The following is a 22,674-nucleotide window of genomic DNA, read 5'->3' as shown; positions in this document are numbered from 1 at the left end:
AGGACAATTAATGACAATTAAGGTTATGGGGGGGGAAGCAGAAAGAGGGATGGAGGGAGGGGGGTGGGGCCTTAGTGTGTGTCACACTTTATGGGGGCAAGACATGATTGCAAGAGGGACTTTACCTAACAATTGCAATCAGTGTAACTGGCTTATTGTACCCTCAATGAATCCCCAACAATAAAAAAAAGAAAGAAAAAAAAAGAATTTGTAAAAATAAGTATACAATGTGTTTATACAAATATATACATGCACATATATAGTTAAGTATGCTATTCATAAATTGAAGAGTACTAATGTGATAGAAAAAATACACAACTTGAAAATAAAAAAGAATACAGAAATATAGAAAATGTTTTTAATTCAATCAAAATTAGGAAAAAGTATCACAAAATAATATTCAACAAAATGAAGAGAATGTAATCAGCCCAAAAATTCAAAAATTTCAGTTATTAAAGAAATATAAAGCCTCCTGGGCAACATAGCAAGACTCCATCTGTCTGGAAAATAAACTTTAAAAATTAGCTGGATATAGTTGTGCACACCTGTAATCCAGCTATTTGGGAGGTTCAGGCAGGAGAATCACCTGAGGCTATGAGTTTGAAGCTGGTAAGATATTTCACACTACTATACTCCAACCTCGGCAACAAAGTGTGAATATGCCTCTAAAAAATTCAAAACGTATCAGTATTGAGTACATTGGATATTTGCATAAAGCCCATAGACGATCTAACTCACACCCACAGAGGAGTAAAACTCAATTCAATTCGGGTTGGGGGGAGAGGAGAGGAAAGGGGCTTGGTGTGCTCCCACTTAATGAGCACACTATAGGAGTATATGACACATCTTTTGGGTGTGGGACACAATTACAAGATGGACTCTACCTAACAAATTAAAATACTGTGAGCCAGTTATTTTATTTGTATCTCACATTAACTTGAAATTAAAAAAGAAAAAAATTCAAAATGAATGAATAACTTTTTAAAAGGAATCACTTTGAAAGCAAAACAGCAATGAAAAATACATCTTGCAAATAATAACCAGAATGAAGCTGAAGTGACAGCAGTAATAGCAGGCAAGATAGACTTTAAGGAAAAATTGTGGTAAAAATATTAGAGAATAGGGTATAATAATAAAAAGAATAATTCTTCAAGAAGATATAACAACCATTATTCAGTATGCAATATATCTAATACACAAGTTCGAAATGTATATATACAATCTTAAAGAATGACAGAATCACAAGGATAAAATGACACATCCAAATCCTTTTGGAAGATTTTAACACAGACAGCCAGAAACTGATAGTTCAATCTTTTAAAAAAAAAAAAAAAGTATACATGGCTTGGCACCTATAGCTCAGTGAGTAAGGTGCCAGCCACGTACACCTAAGCTGATGGGTTTGAGCCCAGCCCGGGCCTGCTAAACAACAATGACAAATGCAACAAAAAATACCCAAGTGTTGTGGCGGGCGTCTATAGTCTCAGCTACTTGGGAGGCTGAGGCAAGAGAATCGCTTAAGCCCAAGAGTTAGAGGTTGCTGTGAGCTGTGATGCCACAGCACTCTACCAAGGGTGACGTAGTGAGACTCTGTTTCCAATAAATAAATAAATAAATAAAGTATACATGTAGAAAACAGAACAACAAAATGACCAATAAACAACAATCTTTAGATGTGTTTATGTGTAGATGTGTTTTGTGTGGGTGTGTCCATATATCCACACACACAAATACACCATGAAAATATGTGCACCCCCATACTTTCAATTTCTGTGCCTACACATACGAAGTTTAGAAGTTGGTTACTCCATCCTAACAATGAGTAAAAATCTGAACAGACTGAAAAAGCTCTTGTACAACTCTTCTTGTACCCACAGGAGTGGGAGGACTCAAGGAAAACTGCTGCCCTACAAACTGGAGACATATAAATAAATACAAGAAGTCATGGAATACAAGAAGCAGAGACCGAGGCATGGAAACCAGTGCCAGAGCAGGAAAATCTGAACTATACTGACAAATTGCTGGAGGCGCTACCTGAACAATTCTGAGAATTAAAAACTCTAGCAGAACCCAGTCATTAGGGAAGCCCCCAATATTGACAGTTACACCCATGAACTCCACCAGGTTCTCACAGCAAATATCAGCAAAAAATACTCTCCTGCTTGCAAGAGGAAGACAGGTAAAGAAACCATTTTGAGATACATCAGAGCACTCTTATTTTTAATAAGGTCTGACCTCATGAGAAATTACTTAATCAGACCCTAACATGCTGGTGTATGAATAGAGTCTCACTGATCTGGGAACAGAAAATACCCACCTCCAATCAGTTCTAGCACACACTTGAGGAAAGAGAAATACCCAGCTCCAGTTTATTCCATCTCGTCTTCCATTTAGAAAAAGGAAAATATATAACTCCAGCTCACCCTAGCAATGTTATCCTACCTAAAAGAGAAAGAAAAAACTGAGAAACACTTGTGAAAGTCATAGTCCACAGGCAAAAGCTCACTAAAGTCTGAGACCCAATCATAGAACAAAAGAATGCACCATCTCCCCCTGCACCTCACCACTATTTTACTAAAGGCCTATTTATGGCAGTGCCTTTTACCCAGTACAACATGTACAGCTAACAAGAAAAAAATTATAAGGCATATTAAATGGCAAAAAGCATAATTTGAAGAGACAGAACAAGAATCAGAACAACAGGGCAAGGATACTGGAATTATCATACTGGAAATTTAAAACAACTATGATTAATATGCCAAAAGCTTTTATGGATAAAGAACATAAGTTGAGTATGCAAGAACGGATGAGTATTTAAGTAAAGAGATTAAAAATTTAGGAAAGAAAAACAGAAAGAAATGCTACAGACAACAAAACTGAAGAATTTCTTTGATGGGGCTTACTAGAAGACTGAATAGAGTTGGGGAAAGAATATCTGAGCTTTAGAGTATTAAAAAAAAAAACTTGAAAACTGAAAAGCAAACAGAATAGAGACCAGGAAAGAAGCAAAAAATAATATCTAAGATCCATGTGACAACTGAAAAATATGTAACACACTTGTAATGGGACTATCAGGAGAAGAAACAGAGAAGATAATAAAAAAAAAATATTGAAACAATAGTGACTGAGAATTTCTTCAAATTAATATCAGAGGCCAACCACAGATCCACTCAGAGAAAACCATGCAGAATAAATAAATAAATTGAAAACAAAACCTTTAACTAGGTATATCATTTTCAAACTATAGAAAATTAAAGAGCAAGAAAAAAATCCTAAAATAAAACAGAAGAAAAAACACCTTTCTCATAAAAAAATAAATATAAGAATTACATCTGACTTCTCAGAAACCATCTGCTATGATCTGAATGTTTCCCAAAGTCCATGTCTTGAAATTTAATCCCTATTTTGATGATATTGAGAGGTGAGGTCTAAAAGGAAGTGATTAAGTCATGAAAGGATTGCTTTTATGAGCGGATAAGGTCCCAAAAAAGAGACTGAGGGAGTAAGTTCTTTGTGTTCTGCTCTTCTGCCATGTAAAGACAAAGCCTTCATGACGCCATCTTGAGAGCAGATACTGAGGTCCTCACCAAACACTGAACCTGCTGGCACCTTGACTGTGACTGTCCAGTTTCTGGAACAGTGAGAAATTAATTTCTGCTGTTTGCTAATTACCAATTCTGTAATATATTCTTATAGCATCATAAATATATTGAGTCACCATCATCTTGAGAGCAGATACTGAGGTCCTCACCAAACACTGAACCTCCTGGCACCTTGACTGTGACTGTCCAGTTTCTGGAACAGTGAGAAATTAATTTCTGCTGTTTGCTAATTACCAAGTCTGTAACATATTCTTATAGCAGCATAAATATATTGAGCCACCATCCAGGTAAAAAGAGACAGGAAAAAAAAAAAGTGTTGAGAGAAAATACCAACAACTTAGAATTCTTTTACATGCAAAATTATCCTTTAGATGTGAAGGTGAAATAAAGATTTTCTTGAACAAACAAAAATCGAAGAAACTTTTAAGGCAAGTAGATATGCCTTCCAAGAAATATTAACAGAAGTTCTTTGAAGAGAAGGAAAATGATATAGGTCAAAAACTCAGATCTAGATAAAGAAGACTAGACCAACAAGAAAGGAATAAGTGGGCTCAGCACCCGTAGCTCAGTGGTTAGGGCACCGGCCACACACACTGGAGCTGGCTGGTTCAAACCCGTCCTGGACCTGTTAAACAACAATGACAACTACATCAAAAAAATAGCTGGGTGTTGTGACAGGTGCCTATAGTCCCAGCTACTTGGGAGGCTGAAGCAAGAGAATTACTTAAGCCCAAGAGTTTGAGGTTGCTGTGAGCTGTGATGCCATAGCAAGCCTCAAAAAAAAAAAAAAAAAAGAAAGAAGGAAAGAAAAGAAAGGAATAACTGGAGATAAAATAAAAACTTATTTTTCTTGTTCTTAATTGATCTAACAGATAACAGTTTATTTAAACACTAATAGCAACAATGTACTCAGTTATGTATATTTATGCATAAATCTTGTGCGTTTACTTATGTATATTTATACATGAAATAAAGGACAGCAATAATACAAGGGATGACGGAGAAGATAGAATTATGTTCTTATTATAAGGTGCTTGCACTACCCATGAAGTGTTAACAGTGTTATTTGAAAGTGGACTTATATTAGCTATAAATGTAAACAATGTATATTGCAAATTCTAGAACAACCATCTTAAAAGTTAAAAAAGTATAAATGATATGCTGGAAAATGAAAGAAAATAGAATCTTATAAAACATTCCCTCAAGCACAGCGGAAGCCGTCATAGTTTCCCTGGAAGAAAACCCCCTTGTGAAGACCCTCCTGGACATCAACCTCATCGTCTGCATCAGCTGTGCCGTCTTTCTCTGGGGCTACTTTGGTTAACGGGGGTGAACCCAGGCAGGGGTCCAAGATCTTCAGTGCCCTATTTTTTTTTTTTAATGAAAGAAAAAATAATAAAGCTTTTGTTTGTTTACAAAAAAAAAAAAAACCTACAAAAGGCAGAAAGAGTGAAGACCAAAATAGGAACAAGGGCAACAAATAGAATACAGTAGCAAATATGGTAGATATTAATTCAAATATATCAGCAATTAATTTGAACATCATTGCATTTTGTTCTGAATGCATCAAATAAAAGTATAGGAATTGTCAGGGAGGATTTTTTTCAAAGACTCAAATATAACTTGTCTATACAAATTCCACCTTAAATATAGAGATGCATACAGATTAAAAATAAAGGGATGGAGAAAAACATGCCATGCTAACATTAATCAAAAGAAAGAAGGAGAAGCTATATTAATTCCATATGAAGCAGAGATCAAAACAAGGAAAGTTATCAGGGATGAAGAAGGGCATTATACAATGATAGAGGAATCAATTTTTCAAGAAGATGTAACAATCTTTAACATCTATGCCCCTAAAAAAAAAGCCTTAAACTACATGAGGCAGAAACTAAGAGAAAAACAAGGAGACATAGATAAAGCCATTTTTATAAATGGAGATTTCAACACTCATCTATCAGAAATAGATTTAGTAGGCAGAAAGCCAGTAAAGACAGTTGAACTCAACATTCACACTTAACACTCCAATTTATCAACTGGATATGATTGACATCTATAACTACTTCCTCCAACAATGGCAGAATACACATTATTTTCAAGCTTTCATGGAATATTCAATAAGATACACCACATTCCAGGTCATAAAACATACATTAACAAATTTAAAATAAGAGAAACTCTTTAATGTGTGCATTTAGACTATAGTGAAAATAAACTAGAAATCAAAGACAGAAAGATAAATGGAAAATCCCAAAAGAGTTGGATATTAAAACATGCTTGTAAATACCACATGTATCAATGAAGAAATATCATTAGAAAAACAACAAAACTCTGGTGAAATAAATCAAAGAATAACCAAATAAGTGGAGAGGTATTCCATGTTCAGGGATAGAAAGACTCGCTATTTTCAAAGTATCAGTTCTTCTCAAATTGACATATAGGGCAGTGCCTGTGGCTCATTGAGTAGGGTGCCGACCCCATATACCGAGGGTGGTGGGTTCAAACCCAGCCCTGGCCAAACTGCAAAATAGCTGGGTGTTGTGGTGGGCGCCTATAGTCCCAGCTACTAGGGAAGCTGAGGCAAGAGAATCACCTAAGCCCAGGAGCTGGAGGTTGCTGTGAGCTGTGATGCCATGACACTCTACAAGGGCGATAAAATGAGACTCTGTCTCTACAAAAAAAAATTGACACATAAATTCGATGCAAACCTAATCAAAATCCCAGAAAGTAGTTTGGTGGATATTGACAAACTGATTCTAAAGTTTATATGGAAAGACAACAGAATACAGAAGGAGAAAAACAAAGTTGGAGGAATGATACTACCTGCTTGAAGACTTACTGTAAAGCTAAAGCAATTAAGACAGTGTGAGTATTGGTTAAAAAAGAAAAGTAAACAAACAAATCAATGGAACAGAGTACAGAAGCCAGAAATAGACACATATAAATAAACGTGTAGCCAACTAATTTTTGACAAGAACACAAAAGCAATGCAAAGAAGGAAAGAGTTATTTCACCAAGTGATGATGAAACAATTGCATATCCACATGCAGAAAACTGAATCTGGACACTGACCTTATACCCTTCACAAACATTAATTCAAAATACATCACAGACCTAAATGTAAAATGCAAAACTATAAAACCTTTACGAAGATAAAGCAGTGGAAAACCGGGAGGTGCCTGTGGCTCAGTCCGTAGGGCGCCGGCCCCATATGCCGAGGGTGGCAGGTTCAAACCTGGCCCCGGCCGAACTGCAACCAAAAAATAGCCGGGCGTTGTGGCGGGCGCCTGTAGTCCCAGCTACTCGGGAGGCTGAGGCAAGAGAATCGCTTAAGCCCAGGAGTTGGAGGTTGCTGTGAGCTGTGTGAGGCCACGGCACTCTACTGAGGGCCGTAAAGTGAGACTCTGTCTCTACAAAAAAAAAAAAAAAGCAGTGGAAAACCAAAATGACCTTAGGTATGACAATGATTCTCTAGATACAACACAAAGATATGATTCATGAGAAAAATAATTGATAAGCTGGACTTCATTAAAATTGAAAACTTCAGCTCTGCAAAAGGCAATGAAAAAGAGAATGAGAATACAAACCTCAGACTTAGAGAAAATATTAGCAAAATATTCACCTGATAAAGGAAAATTATCCAACATATATAAAGAACTCAAAAAAAAAGAACTCAATAATTATAAATTATAAAATAAACCAAATTAAAACTGAGCCCAATACATTAAGACACCCCATCAAAGAAGATATACAGATGCAAATAAGCATATGAAAGATGCCCTCCATCATATGTCATCTGAGAAATATAAATTATAAGGACATGAGATACCACTTTACATCTGTTATAGTGGTCAATATCCAGAATATGGACACCACCAAATGCTGGCTATAATGTGGAGCAACAGGAATTCTCATTAATGCTAATAAGAATGCAAAATGGTATAGCTACTTTACAACATATTTTGGTGATTTCTTACAAAACTAAATATGTTCTTACCATATAATCCAGAAATCACACTCCATGGTATTTACTTTCCAAAAATGAAACACATGTCTGCACAAAACTGTACACATGGATGTCTATAGCAGCTTTATTCACAATCGACAAAATTTGGAAGCAACCAAGATGTCCTTTAGTAAGAGAATGGAAAAATAAGCAGTGGAATATCCAGACAATGAAATATTATTCAGTGGTAAAAACAAATGAACTCTAAAACTTTGAAAAGACATTGAGGAAACTTAAATGCATATTACCACAAGAAAAAAGTCAATCTGAAAAGACTATATACTATATCATTCCAACTATCTAACATTCTAGAAAAGGCAAAACAGTGGAGACAGAAAAAGATCAGTGGTTGCCAGAGGTTGAGGTGGAGAAAGGGATGAATTGGTGAAGCATGGAGAATTTTTAGAGCAGTGAAAAGATTTTGTATGCCACCATAATGATTGAAGGACACATTCCAGTGTACATTTACCTAAAACTATAGAAGTGACTATACCAAGAGTGAAATCCAGTGCAAACTATGGAATTTGGGTAATATTGATGTATCACTATGGGTTCATCAATTATAACAAATGTACTATGTTGATAATGGAGGTATAAGGTATAGGGGATGGTGGCAGAAGGTATACAAGAAATCTCTGTATCTTCCTCTCAATTTTGATATAAACTTAAAACTATTCTGAAAAAAAGTCTTAAAAAAGAGCATCTCCATTAGGGACCCATAAATAGTGTTATCATCTACTACTTGTTACAAATTATACTGAAATGGCAAATGTTTTCCCTATCCTGAGAAACTCAGCACCTGGACAAGGTATTAAGGCCTATATATAACAAAACAATTCTCTACATATGGCTGTAAGTTGGAATGTCAATTTTGAAATGTGGAATGTGATCAGAGTTGGAGTGGGAAAAGGTAATTTCAAGATGAAGTATTCAGGTAAGAGGGGAAATTGATGGAGTCTCAAAGGGTAGATGAAATTATGATAGTTGGGAAGAAGAATTCTGAGGGATGGTACTAGAGGGAGAATATTGTAAAAGCTAGAAAACAGGCTTATTCATAGGATAGAAGAATGGTTCTATTTAACTAAGACTGAGAACATGTTTTTCTTTGCAAGGGAGAAGCAGAAGACATCCCTTGAAAGGCAAGTTGAGGCAAAGTTGGCAATAGAGGAAGTAGTGGGTGGGGGGATCTAAATGCTTAAAATATCTGGAGTCTGATCTCTAGGCAATGAAAATCTGCTTAAGATTTTAGTGAGGGAAAATGCCAAAGTTGAAGCAATTCTAGAAAAGTCTTTGGAAATAGCATGCAGGTAGAAAAGAAGGTATTTAAGCAAGAAGAGCTAGTCATGTAGCTTCCTGCATCAGTTGAGTGAACAGACAGCTTGTGGAATAAAAATTTATTTGTAAACTATATATTCAATAAAAGAATAATATCCCAAATTTATAAGGGACTCAAACAACTCAACAATCACCAAAAAATTAATCCCATTAATAACTGGCTAAAATACATGAATAGACGTTTTTCAAAAGAAAACGTACAAATGGCCAACAGACATATGGAAAAAGGTTCAACATCACTAATCACTAGAGAAAAGAAAATTAAAGCCACAACGAGATCATCTTCCACCAGTAAGAATGGCTGTAATTTAAGAGACTAAAAAAAAAAACTGTATATTGACAAGAATGCATAGAAAAGAGAATTTTTGTACAGTGTTGGGGAGAATGTAAATTAGTACAACCTCTATAGAATAGTCTGATGATTTCTCAAAGAACTGTAAGTAGCTGGGCGCAGTGGCTCACACCTGTAATCCTAACACTCTGGCAAGCCGAGGAGGGCGGATTGCTTAAGCTCAGTAGTTCATGACCAGCCTGAGCAAGAATAAGACCCTGTCTCTAAAAATAGCTGGGTGTTGTGGTGAGTGCCTGTAGTCCCAGCTACTCAAAAGTCTTAGGCAAGAGAATCATTGGAGTCCAAGAGTTTGAGGTTGCTGTGAGCTATGATGCCATGTCATTCTACCAAGGGTAGCAAATTGAGACTCTGTCTCAAAAACAAAAACAAAAAACTGTAAGTAGAAATACTACACAATCCAGTAATCCCACTACTGGGTATCTATCTAAAAGAAAAGAAATAATTATTATATCAAAAGACACTTGTACTTGTTTGTTTATCACAACATTATTCACAACAGCAAAGACATGTAATCAGTCTAAGTGTCTATCAGTGGATGACTGGATAAATAAAATGTGTTATATATACACAATGGAATACTATCCATCCATGAGGAAGAATGAAATCATGTCTTTTGCAGCAACGTGAATAGAACTAAAGGCCATTATCTTAAGTGAAACAACTCAGAAACGGAAAGTCTAATATTGGATGTTCTCATTGTAAATGGGAGCTAAATAATGTATACACACAGATGTAGAGGGTGGAATGATAGATATTGGAGACTTGAAAGGAAGAAGTGTCCAAGGTGGCATGGGGAATGAGAAATTATTTAATGGGTACAAATGTACATTACTCAGATGATGAATATGCTAAAATCATAGATTTTATCATTATGCAGTATATTCATGTAACAAAACTGTACTTATATACCTTAAATTTATACAAATTAAAAAATCAGACTATTCAATTTGCGAAATGAATACATTAAGATACAGATTCAATGATGTGCCTCAAGACTTGTAGATAGTAAAGAGAAAAATGAAAGCTATTAACCAATTACCTTGTACATTTCTACTAATTTATGCCATTCTCTTCAAGAATTATTTTAAGCAAAACAAAAATATGTGAAATTTGTGTCCAACGTTTACAACTTTCTTTTTCCTTCCAAATATAAAAGTATATCTTCTGAAAGAGAAAAAAAGAAGAAAAAAGAGGGAAAAAAAATGTAAAAGTACATTTTCCTTTACTACCGTTAATAACTCCCAACCCAGCCCTCTCAGCTTACTCCAAATCACAGTGTCCGCAAACTTCTTCTCAAACTTCCAAAACACCTTTCGGGAAAAAGTTCTTATTTTACAATAAGATACAAATATCTAATAGAATTTTCATAAGTAAACCTCTCTGTGAAGCATTTGATTTTAAGATTTAACACAGAGGAACACTATTCTCAGTGCAAACGTCAATAAGACATATTTTGGTAAAGTCTTCCTGAAGAGCCTGACAACATTGGCACATAGGAGGCCTCCTATTTTACAAATAACCATCCCACTTGTGAAAAATTGCTCCAGAAAAGTATTTATGCTATTTTGCCCTATCAATGTGAAAGATAAAGGTGATACCAGAGAAAGTGAAAGGAAAGACAATAAGGTTTTCAGCCCACAGGGAATGCTGGTGGGTCAAACTGTGAAAATAACTTGTAAGCATCGCAGGTTATTATTGCAGCAACCCAGAAAGGCACAACAGCCTTCCTGGGTCTTTAGAAATTATCTTCCCCAAAAAGAAAGAAGTAATTCTTGTGTTTTTAAGAGAACATATGTGCAAATAATCTTTGGATTGAGTAGGAGGTCTTCCCTAGAAAAGACAGGGTTCTATCTAAATAGAAATTCATTATTGTGATGATCAGCTAAGGGAAATATCCAAAAGTGTAGTTTTGTCTTCGAGAAATTACATTCAAATGGAAAAGCAAATATGCAATGTACTTAATACTAAAATGAAGCCAGTAGACAATCTAATTCATGCCCACATAGGAGAAAAACTCATTTCAATTCAAGTTGGGGGAGAAAGAATAAGGGAGGGGTAAGGGGAAGAGGGGTTTGGGGTGCTCCCACTGAATGGGCACAATATAGGGGTATATAGCACACTTTTGGGGTGCAGGACATAATTACAAAAGGGAGTCTATCTAACAAATTTAAATATTGTAACTTGGTTGTTTGTACCCTCACATTAACCTGAAATAAAAAAGAAAGATGACATTCATGGAACTACTTTGACTATGTATATTATGGGTCAAATCCCTACAGAAAAGATTATCATGCTAACAACTCAAAATATTTGCCATCATTTTGTGGATTTGCTCTTGCTCAAGCCAGGACACTTTTCTTCTGAGCATCCATTCTCACATTAGTGTAGACTTTTCTCTTACAACTTGAACATCTCAGTGAATGTGATCCAGAAAATCTAACATTTAGCAGAAAAAGGAGAATTCACAATTACTGCTTCTATGAGTATAAAGAAGTGCTGGTGTTGAGCTCTGGCCTACTTCTTCTGACACATGCCATGGGTATAAGAAAACAAATCAAACTTATGAATGGACAGAATTAGCATATACTTGCTAATGCCAATGTCATGGCCACCAAAAGGCTCTCTGCTTTCCAAGCAGTTCTACCACCACTATGTTGCTGACCGAAACACTATCATACTTTATAGGTAGCCCAACTGTCTCCCTCATTTGTCATAGGCCCAGTACTGACTTCATCTATCCCTCCGCTGCTCCACCACCTGTTTGCATCCCTCTTCTTCCTGTCCATAGTCATTCACCATTTTTTATTTTGGGGGCCGTTACCTTAATGCTGCCAAAACTGCATGGGCTGGGCACCAGACCTGGACAGGTGATACCACCCCTAGCCATACCCCTCCTGTGTGTGGTTGGAAAACTTCTCTGTTTGGAGTTTTCTTTTTCTGAAACAAACAAAAAAAAAATTGTAAACGTTCTGGCCAGTGACCTTTGGAAAACTGTAAGGGATACTAGTTTAAAAATTCCCAATCACCAGTTTAAAAACGTAACAGTGTCCTTTAACCTAATTCAATAGCCCAAGAAAGTAATAGAGTAACATTTCTTGGCTGAATCAATACTGCATTAAAGAAAGGTGCTATCATTGAAAAGTTATGAATACAAAACAGCTCGATGATGTATTAGTGTCATTGCTCTCTGTCTCTTTGAGTTTGCTTGCATTACTGAATATAAGCAGAAAAGAACCCTTCTGGTGTTTAGATTTGTCAGGGAGCCCCAATTGGTATTCTGTTCTGCCCTGTGTTAAGGGGTTTTACATCTTCCATTCAAAGCACTGCAGGTACAAAAGAAACAACCCAAATATCAAAATGATCATGGAAGCCTATTTAGTGCTGGTTAGTACATTCTAAAAGACTTCATGTTTTAAAAATCATTTAGTAACTTGTTTTCTCAAAGAAGGCAAATCATTCCTGCCCAAACTCTCTTTGCCTTGTGATCCAGGAAGTCACAAAGCAATTTCTTCAAGGTCATTTTGCACAAACATAATGTCTTCAAACATTATTAAGATTTGTAGACAGTTAATATTAATATCTTTTATAGATTAAAAACTCTTACAAATGAATAAGGACAAAATGGGCACCCATATAAAAATTACGATAACTGTGGCAATGTAGGCTTATTAAAACAGGCATTCTCCTCCTTTGCTGGGAGGTAGAAAATTAGTAAAACCTTCTGGAAAGTAATTTGACAACTTCACATAAAAATCCTGAAAAATGTTTTACCCTATGATGAAGCAATTTCATATCTAGACGTTTACCCAAAGAGGAAGAAAAAAGATCCTGGCAAGATAACAATTCTGATATGTGACTTCCAAGGGCATTAACTATATCATCATTAAATTCCTGAGAAGTTTGACATTACATTAGTAACCAGGAAAAGGGAATTTCCAGAGCAGACACTATATCCAACATGACACCTTGCCTGTAGTAAAAACTAAGAATAGTTAACTAAATACACAAGTGAATGTTCATTTCATAAACCAGTGCTACTTAAAACAAAGTTTACAGGTGCAGCACCAGCACCACAGTGCACATTTGGGGACCTTAGCACAGACCTACTATTTCATAGCCATGGGGTTAAGGTTAAGGAAACTATATTTTAATAAGCCCTTCGAGGGATCCTGGTGTATACTAAGGTTTGTGAAGTACTAAGCTAGAATAATATGCAGTCTTCAAAAATCAAAATATCCCAGTTTCATTATATTTTTACCATTTTTTTCTACTTCTTTCTCTACCGCCCATAGTAAGCTATTTAAGATTCTCTTGACAACAGAGACCTAGTTCTTCTCTAAGCCCAAATTCTTCTGGAAACCAAACACAGAAAGAAGCTGAAAGGCAGGGAAAACTTTATTGAACTCCCATTGTCAAATTTTATTAAGATCCCTGCCAAGACCTGTGATTGAAAGTGCCCACATTCTGGAGATAGGCAGAACTGTATAGCAATTCCATCTGTACTACTTACAAACTTGGCACCTTGAACAAATTATTTAACTTCTCTGGTTTTTTTTTTTTTTTTTTTTTTTTGAGACAGAGCCTCAAGCTGTCGCCCTGGGTAGAATGGCATGGCATCATAGCTCACAGCAACCTCCAACTCCTGAGCTCAAGCGATTCTCCTGCCTCTGCCTCCCAAGTATCTGGGACTATGGGCCCGCCACAACACCTGGCTATTTTTTAGTTGCAGCCATCATTGTTGTTTAGTGGGCCCCAGCTGGATTCAAACCCGTCAACTCAGGTGTATGTGGCTGGTGCCTTAGCCACTTAAGCCACAGGCACTGAGCCAACTTCTCTGAGTTTTAATACCTTCAACTATAGAATGGGGCTAAAATACCTATATGCCAATATTTTGAAGTGATAATATAAATAATATAAAGTCTATAAATCTCCTGTAGCACCACGCACCCATTGGATCATCAACAACTGTTAATCTCCATTCCTTAGATTGGTGCTGGTGTCTAAGATACTCAATCTATGTTTAGAAGCAGGAAGTTATGTAAAGATACAATTCACCATTTTTAGTATTCGTTATAGTGCTTGACATATGCAGTTCATAAATACTGCATAATTGATTGACTGATTGATGCGATGAGTCAGACTGAAGCAGGGTTAGGAATCCAGTCTATTGGACCTCACCACATTGTGTGCAACCACTTGAGAGAGAAGAAGGGTTAGGAATCCAGTCTATTAGACCTCACCACATTGTGTGCAACCACTTGAGAGAGAAGAGGAATGCTGAAGCCTGTTGCCACGAAAAGAAAACTGCCCGTGAATAGAGTAATCTCTGCACTCATTACCATGCACAGTTATCCTCCACGATCTGTACATTCCTTCTTCTAAATGAGATCAGATCTCTTCAAACAGCTTGCAGGCTGCCTTTAAAACAGAAAAACCCTGGATGATATTTACCGAGCCATAATAAGAGATAACATACAACTTCCAGATGTCCCTTGTATTAGTGAACCAAAGTGCTGAAAAGACTCAAAAGACAAAAACTGCAGGAATTTAGCTTTTTTTTCCAAATTGGCAACACAAATTGAAAATGTGATATTACAAGAACAATTTGAACATGGAACAGAAAAACTGATCAAAATATGGGACTTAATCCTTCTTGGGAACGCATTATAAGCTGGAAGTCTTCGTAGAAAGCCTCTTTTCTTCAACATAATGAATGCTCCACATTGCAACCTAACTCCTACAAAAAGAAACACAACTACTTACACCCCTAGAGACTGCCTTACATGAAATGAGAGCAGATGGACAAAGCTGTTAAGCACATACTTTGTTTCAGCACTGCAGTAGTGCTTGAGAGCGGGGAGAATGGGGGAAGTTGTGTAAGACATAGTCCTTTCCCATGAAAGAGCGTATAGGCAGGCACATAAACTTATAAATGAAATTTAAAAACTATAGTCATCTTTATACAGCAGATATATGGCTTGAGTTTTTGTATCCAGTCAGCCAAACTGTGCCTCTTTAGAGGACAATTTAAACCATTCACATTAATTGAGAATATTGATAAGCCTTTTGAGAGTCCGGTGGACATTTTTAATCCTTTTGCGACTGTGGAAGTTGGAATTTGATCAAAATTTTCTGGGTGGGCTTACTTTTGTGGTGGAGGATTACACTGGTCTTTATGGAGGATAGGTCTGAGAATATCCTGGAGAGCTGGTTTAGTTATGGCAAATTTCTTCAACATGTGAATGTCATTGAAGTATTTAATTTCTCTGTCATAAATGAAACTCAGTTTAGCTGGGTACAGGATCCCGGGTTGAAAGTTATTTTGTTTTAGGAGATTAAAAGTCGATGACCATCCTCTTCTAGCTTGAAAGGTTTCAGCAGAGAGATCTGCAGTTATTCTAATATTCTTGCCCTTGTAGATGATGGTTTTCCTTCGTCTGGCTGCTTTCAGAATTTTCTCCTTCATATTAACTTTAGGGAAATTGATTATGATGTGTCTGGGGGATGTCTTATTTGGGTTGAGTTGTGCTGGAGTTCTGAAACTATCTGCTATCTGAATTTCAGAATATCTTGGCATGTCTAGAAAGTTCTCCTTCATAATCTCATGGAGAAGAAACTCTGTGCCTTGTGAAGCCACTTCATCACTTTTGGGCATCCCTATAAGACGAATATTAGTTTTCTTTGAATTATCCCAGAGTTCTCTGAGAGAGTGGTCTGTTTTTGCCCTCCATTTCTCTTCCTCTCTGGGAGTTTGGGAGCGTTCAAAAGCTTTGCCTTCAATGTCAGAAATCCTTTCTTCTGCTTGCTCCATTCTGTTACTGAGGGATTCTACTGTGTTTCTCAGATCTTTGAGGGCTGCAACTTCTTGTCTCAATGTGTCAATATCTTTGGTCATTTGGTCTTTGAATTTATTGAATTCTTGAGATATCTTTCAGGTTACTACTTGGAATTCTAATTCGATCTTATTTGCTATCCAGATTCTGATTTCGATTTCTGACATCTCAGATATTTGTTTGTGCATGGGGTCTTGTGCTGTTTCTGCCCCATTGATCCTTGGGGGAGTTGATCTACTCTGATTATTCATATTGCCAGAGTTTTTCTGTTTATTTCGCCTCATGATTGTTTTTCACCATTGCCTCTGGCCGTCCTCAGAGTTGGGGAGGTGTCTCTCCAAGATTAGACCCCAGCGGATTCACCCCTTTGTTGCTGGATCTTTGTAGGGAGTGACCCTGTGTAGTTCCTCTGGGGCTGCCCCAGCTATGGAGTTCCAGCTGTGGAAACAGCTCCAGAGTGTGACACACCCAGATCCAGCAACAGGGTGGGAGGTGGTACACATGGTTCTGGGAGTGCCTGGTGCCCAGTGACTTTGGCACAGAGAGCCCAAGGCTCCAGCAGTCTCTGGCCAGGAGAAGGGCTCTGCGCAGATGCAGAGAGGGCTCCAGAGGGCACGTGGCTACCAGAGTCACTGGCCCAAGGCTCCAGTGTGCCAAAACCAGTCTCACTCTGCCCCTGTGGGTTAAGGGTATAAGGCAGCTCAGTCCTCACCTTAGGCTGCTCAGTCACTAGGTTACTATCTCCCACCCGATCCTTGCTCTGCAACCCTGAGGGTGGAGCTTGCCAGGGTAGTTCTCTCACAATGGCTCCCTGTGGCCCACAGCCAAAGACTATTAGCTCCGTCCGGCTCAGCGTCTCAGTCTGGGGCCCTAGACAATGCCCAAAGTTCTCCGCACTCCTGCTCAAGCACTCCCCAAGGCAGTTCAACTGAGTGCCAAGTTCAAAAACACTGAAACAGTTCACAGGTAAGGCCTTTCCGGTTTGCAATCTCACTGCTGCTTGTACTTACAGCTGTCGGTGGGATTAGGTTGATCGAACACACGCAACCACTTGCTAGTTTTCCACTGCTTTTGTCCTCCTCTTGGGGTCCAGAAGTCCCTTGATAACTCCCTATATCCTCAAAAGGATGATTATAGGCATATCCCACCAGCCAGAGATGCCTGGAGTCTTACCTCCTCAAACTCACCATGCCCTGTTGCAGGGAAGCTGTTACTCAGCCGCCATCTTGGATTGTGTCCCCCTAGTCATCTTTATAGAGATTAGATTAGGATGCAGCAAGTGCATAGAAAAAGTCAAGCCTATCTATCAAGGCTTAAGTGGCTTATATTGAGATAAATATCTAAAGATGAACATGTTCTTAAAAGCTTGGCTCATTAAATTGTGGTCCATCTATGAGCAGCTTGCTAGAAATGAAAAATCTGGCCTCACTCTAGATATACTGAATGAAAATTCATTCTTGCATTTTAACAAGATCCCCAGAAAATTCACAGGCACATAAACGTTTAAGAACCTCTGGTCTAACAAAGTTTCAGAGGAGTGTTAGCAGCAGAAAATTGATTGCAATAGGATGATTAAATGGTATAAGACATCAAGACAGCTAGTGTAAGCTGGGAGTTAAAAACTGGGAGCCCATGATCCAAATTCAGCCCACATGTGTGCTTTATGGGGACTGCACAGTGTTTTTAACATTGGAAATTTTAAATAGAAATTCAGATTGCCTGTTTTCCTTGGAAGAAAAATCAGATGTTTTGGCCAAACTGGACCCTCATTCCCCATATGACAACAAAGGACTGAGCAGACTGTCAGCTTCAGACAGACATGAGCCCACAATTACCTTACATTCTGCCCTCTTCACCCACTGTCATTATCATCCCTCTGGACCGACCCTTGGAACTGGCTCCACTTTATGGAAACATCACAGGTTCTGAAGAGAGAGAAATGGGACAGCATCTAAGGTGGAATATAGAGTTGATGGAATAACTTTTTGTTTGAATGTTTTTAGCTGTGAAAGAAATACTAATAAAAATAGAGGGTGTAACTGTGGGCAAGAGAGAGTGGTAAGGGGCACAACTCTGGAAAAAGAAAATCATATCAAAATCACAGGAGGGCTTAGCCTATTTCTTCCTCTGAGGCAGGATGGAAGTATCATGTGAGGTGAGTTCAGATATAGATAATTTTTCAAGGTCTGACAAAAAGCTGCAGAGTTTCTGTCTGAAAGCCCCAATATTGTCTGTGCCACTGAACGCAAGATCAGTGGCTGAGAGTAAAGTTGTAGTGACAGGAATTTAAAGAGTGGCAAACATTTAGGACAGCAACCCACTGTGGGTGATAGCAGCCAGAACTCACCAAAGCATTAGAGGAATTTTCTAGTGACCTAGGGAGCCTCCTCTGAAGTTAGGGAGCAGAGCAGAGAAATAGCAAGCTCCCTGAAAAACTAGGGCTCTTCCCTTTCAGGTGAGAAGCACAGGAATGAGAATTGGCTGTTTAGATAGACCTGAGATATGCAGGCTGAATATCAAAGATCAAGATACTAAGAGAAGTGATAGGAGTAGCAAAGCAACATATTGTGAGGTCCTGGCTAAATCGCAAGTGACGAAAAACTCTGAGAGTAAGAATAAACCGTAGAGAAGAAAGAGAAACTAAGGAGCTACAGGTGCCAGTGACTCAAAAAGTAAGAGGTGTAAAGAGTCAGTGAGTAGTCACCGATAGTCAGATTTTGAAGTTAGGACTGACTCCACAATCTATATTTTTTCTGCTATAACTCACCATTTCTGTGAGTTACATAGAAACACAAAGAGAAATCTCCATTTTTCTAAGCGACTCGAGTGGAGTCTATATGCCCTGGAATCCCTGGTGGAATCCTAAGAAGTCATCTGCATGTTGTTAAAGAAGCCAAATGCTTTCACTGCTGCTGCCTCCTATGCTTACCCTGGAGCTCGTATTTCCTCATGTCAGCTGTTTTCTGTACTCTATTACAGTCTTCAAAATGAGACAAGAACAAGGATATTTTATGTATCATCATCTCCAAACCTGCTAGTTCAAAAGAGGACAAAGAAGCAACTGTTATACAAGTATTGTTAAAGAGGTAGGACAGTCAACACTAATATTTCTGGCTTCAAATTACCACCCTTATAATTGCAAAAAGCTCTGTTGTGCACCCTGCAGGTTCATTAAACTATCATGATGATAATAATAATCATTATTTTTACTCTTACTATTAACACTATGAAACATTTGAAGCTTCAGCATGTAAATTGAAAAAATGCAAGCTGAATATTAGGTCTACCAGATATCAAAGAATAAGCAAATGTAAATGTATACTTAATTTATCTCCTATCAGTGATTATTATTGTCATTAAAACTAATACCTGCAGAGAGCAGCCATTTGGAATTCTATGCCATAAGCTCTTGGCTAGTGAATAAAGCCCCTCCTCTTAGAAATGTGGTGTTTGGGTGCTCTTTCTCTCCATTTGGCCTTGTCTTCCTGCAACATTTTTGGTTCCATGACTGGGAACCGACATCACACCTGGAGGAGAACATGCACCTGGTAGTTGCCACCAATCCTCTGGACACGCACGTGGGGGCCCCTGATCGGCCTGGGCAACGTGAATCCCTGAACACAGCAGGGAGGCAGTTTGGCCTCTTCATGTGGATGCCTTGACTGGGCTGAGAAAGGACCCCGTCGGTGGGTCTTCAAGGAGTCAAACACTGGGAGGAACTGGCATGCAGGAACAGGTACCTATGCAGGGAGACGTCTAAGGCAAGGACATGATGAAGGCACTGGTTATTTTACCAAAGCTTTGGCTGGAATAGCACTTCTAGAGGTGTCCAGACTCTGTTAAGGAATTAAGGATGACTTTATAAAGCCAATTTCAAAAAGGCCCTTTGGAAAACTGGCCAAATACCCATCAGTAACATTTCCTGATCTGTGGATCTTAGTAACATTGGTCCCGCTTATGACGACCAAAAACAAAGCAGTGCAGTGTCCACTAGTGGGAATCTAAATGAGTCTCCCATCCAGAAGGAGAGTTAAAGGACAGAGATTTAGCAAGTAACCTGGTGGATTAGAGCTGCACCAAGAGAAAAGGTTGAAGAATGCACATCAACCCCACTGAGGAGAGCTGCGACCCCAAGGATACAAACAAAAGGTACAAAATCCATCACCAAGCGGTGAGAGTCCCCTCCCACATGAGAACAGCTCACAGTGCCCCACAAACAAATGAGCATAGTTCAAAGGTCCTCCCACTACACTCCACAGGAGAGACCCTCTAAAAACTGGACCTACCTTCCCTACTAGAGTGCCATGGCATTCTTCTGCCAGGCATAAAACTGTATAAAACTGTACATATTCTCTACTTGCAACTCTGACCTCCCAGCACTCCCTTCCACTCTGACTCAAAATAGATCAACCCCCCCCCAAGGAAAGATATGGCAGATGTAACTGAAGATCCCATTCATAAACAATGGCTGAGACATCAGAAATCAAATTCAGAAGTTGAATTGCAAACAAGATTAATAGAATTGAGAAAAATTTGGAATTAGAAATTCAGGGAGCAATTCAAAAGTCGGAATTAGAAATTCGAGGAGCAATTCAAAATGTGGAATTAGAAATTCGAGGAGAAATTCAAAAATTGTCTAAAGAATTTAACAAATTTAAAGGCAAACACCCAAAAGATTTTGACTCACTAAAGCAAGAATTTGCAGCCCTCAAAGATCTGAAAAATACAGTAGAATCCCTCAGTAACAGAGTGGAGCAAACAGAAGAAAGGATTTCTGACATTGAAGACAAAGCTGTTGAACACTCCCAAACTCGCAAAAATGAAGAGAAATGGAGAGCAAAAATGAAACATTCTCTCAGAGAGCTCTGGAATAATTCGAAAAAGGCTAATATCCACCTCTTTGGAATCCCTGAAACTGATGAAGTAGCCTCACAAGGCACAGACACCATTCTCCATGAAATTATGAAAGAGAATTTTCCAGACAAGCCAAGAGATTCTGAAATTCAGATAGCAGACAGTTTCAGAACCCCAGCATGACTCAATCCAAATAAGACATCCCCCAGGCATATCATAATTAACTTCACTAAAGTTAATATGAAGGAGAAAATTCTCAAAGCAGCCAAATGTAAGAAATCCATCACCTACAAAGGGAAGAATATTAGAATGACTGCAGATCTCTCTGCTGAAACTCTTCAAGCCAGAAGAGGGTGGTCATCGACTTTTAATCTGTTAAAGCAAAATAACTTTCATTGACTTTTAATCTCTTAAAGCAAAATAACTTTCAACTGGGTCCTGTATCCAGCTAAACTGAGTTTCATTTATGATGGAGAAATTAAATACTTTAATGACATTCATATATTGAAGAAATTTGCCATAACCAAACCAGCTCTTCAGGATACTCTCAGACCTATCCTTCATAATGACAAGTCCAATCCCGTACCACAAAAGTAAACTCACTTAGAAACTTTTGATCAAACTCCAACTTCCACAATGGAGAAAGGATTAAAAATGTCTACTGGACTTTCAAAAAACTCGATACCCAAAATTTTACCACACTTATCAATATTCTCCACTAATGTGAATGGCCTCTAAAGAGGCACAGGTTAGCTGACTGGATACAAAAACTCAGTCCAGATATGTACTGCATAAAAGACTCACATCTTACCTTAAAAGATAAATATAGACTCAGGGTGAAAAAATGGTCGTCCATATTTCAAGCAAATGGCACTCAGATGAAAGCAGGCGTTGCAATTCTATTTACAGATATAATAGGCTTTAAACCAACAAAAGTAAGGAAGGATAAGAATGGTCACTTCATATTTGTTAAGAGTAATACTCAATATAAGTATTATTTCAATTATTAATATTTCTGCACCCAACCAGAATGCACCTCAATTTATAAGAGAAACTCTTAACAGACATGAGCAACTTGATTTCCTCCAGCTCCATAATAGTCAGAGATTACAACACTCCTTTGTGAGTGCTGGATAAATCCACCAATAAGAAGCTGAGCAAAGACATTTTAGATTTAAACCTAACCATCCAACATTTGGATTTAGCAGACATCTACAGAACATTTCATGCCAACAAAACTGAATACACATACTTCTCTTCAGCCCACGGAACATATTCCAAAATTGATCACATCTTAGGTCACAAGTCTAACCTCAGTAAATTTAAAGGAATAGAAATTGTTCCTTGCATCTTCTCGGAACACCATTGAATAAAAGTTGAACTCAGTAACAACAGGAATCTGCATATTCATACAAAAACATGGAAGTTAAATAACCTTATGCTGAATGATAGCTGGTCAGAGATGAGATTAAGAAGGCAATTGCCAAATTGAAACAAAAGGAAAATAAAGACATGAAGTATCAGAACCTCTGGGATACCGCAAAGGCAGTCCTAGGGGGAAATTTATAGCACTGCCAGCCTTCCTCAAGAGAATGGAAAGAGAGAAAGTTAACAACTTAATGGGGTATCTCAAGCAACTGGAAAAGGAAGAACATTCCAAACCCAAACCAAATAGAAGAAAAGAAATAACCA

The sequence above is a fragment of the Nycticebus coucang genome, chromosome 8 (assembly GCF_027406575.1).
Source record: "Nycticebus coucang isolate mNycCou1 chromosome 8, mNycCou1.pri, whole genome shotgun sequence".
In the NCBI taxonomy this organism is placed as follows: domain Eukaryota; kingdom Metazoa; phylum Chordata; class Mammalia; order Primates; family Lorisidae; genus Nycticebus; species Nycticebus coucang.
The sequence above is the reverse complement of the archived record's forward strand: the minus strand, read 5'-3'. Positions refer to the sequence as shown.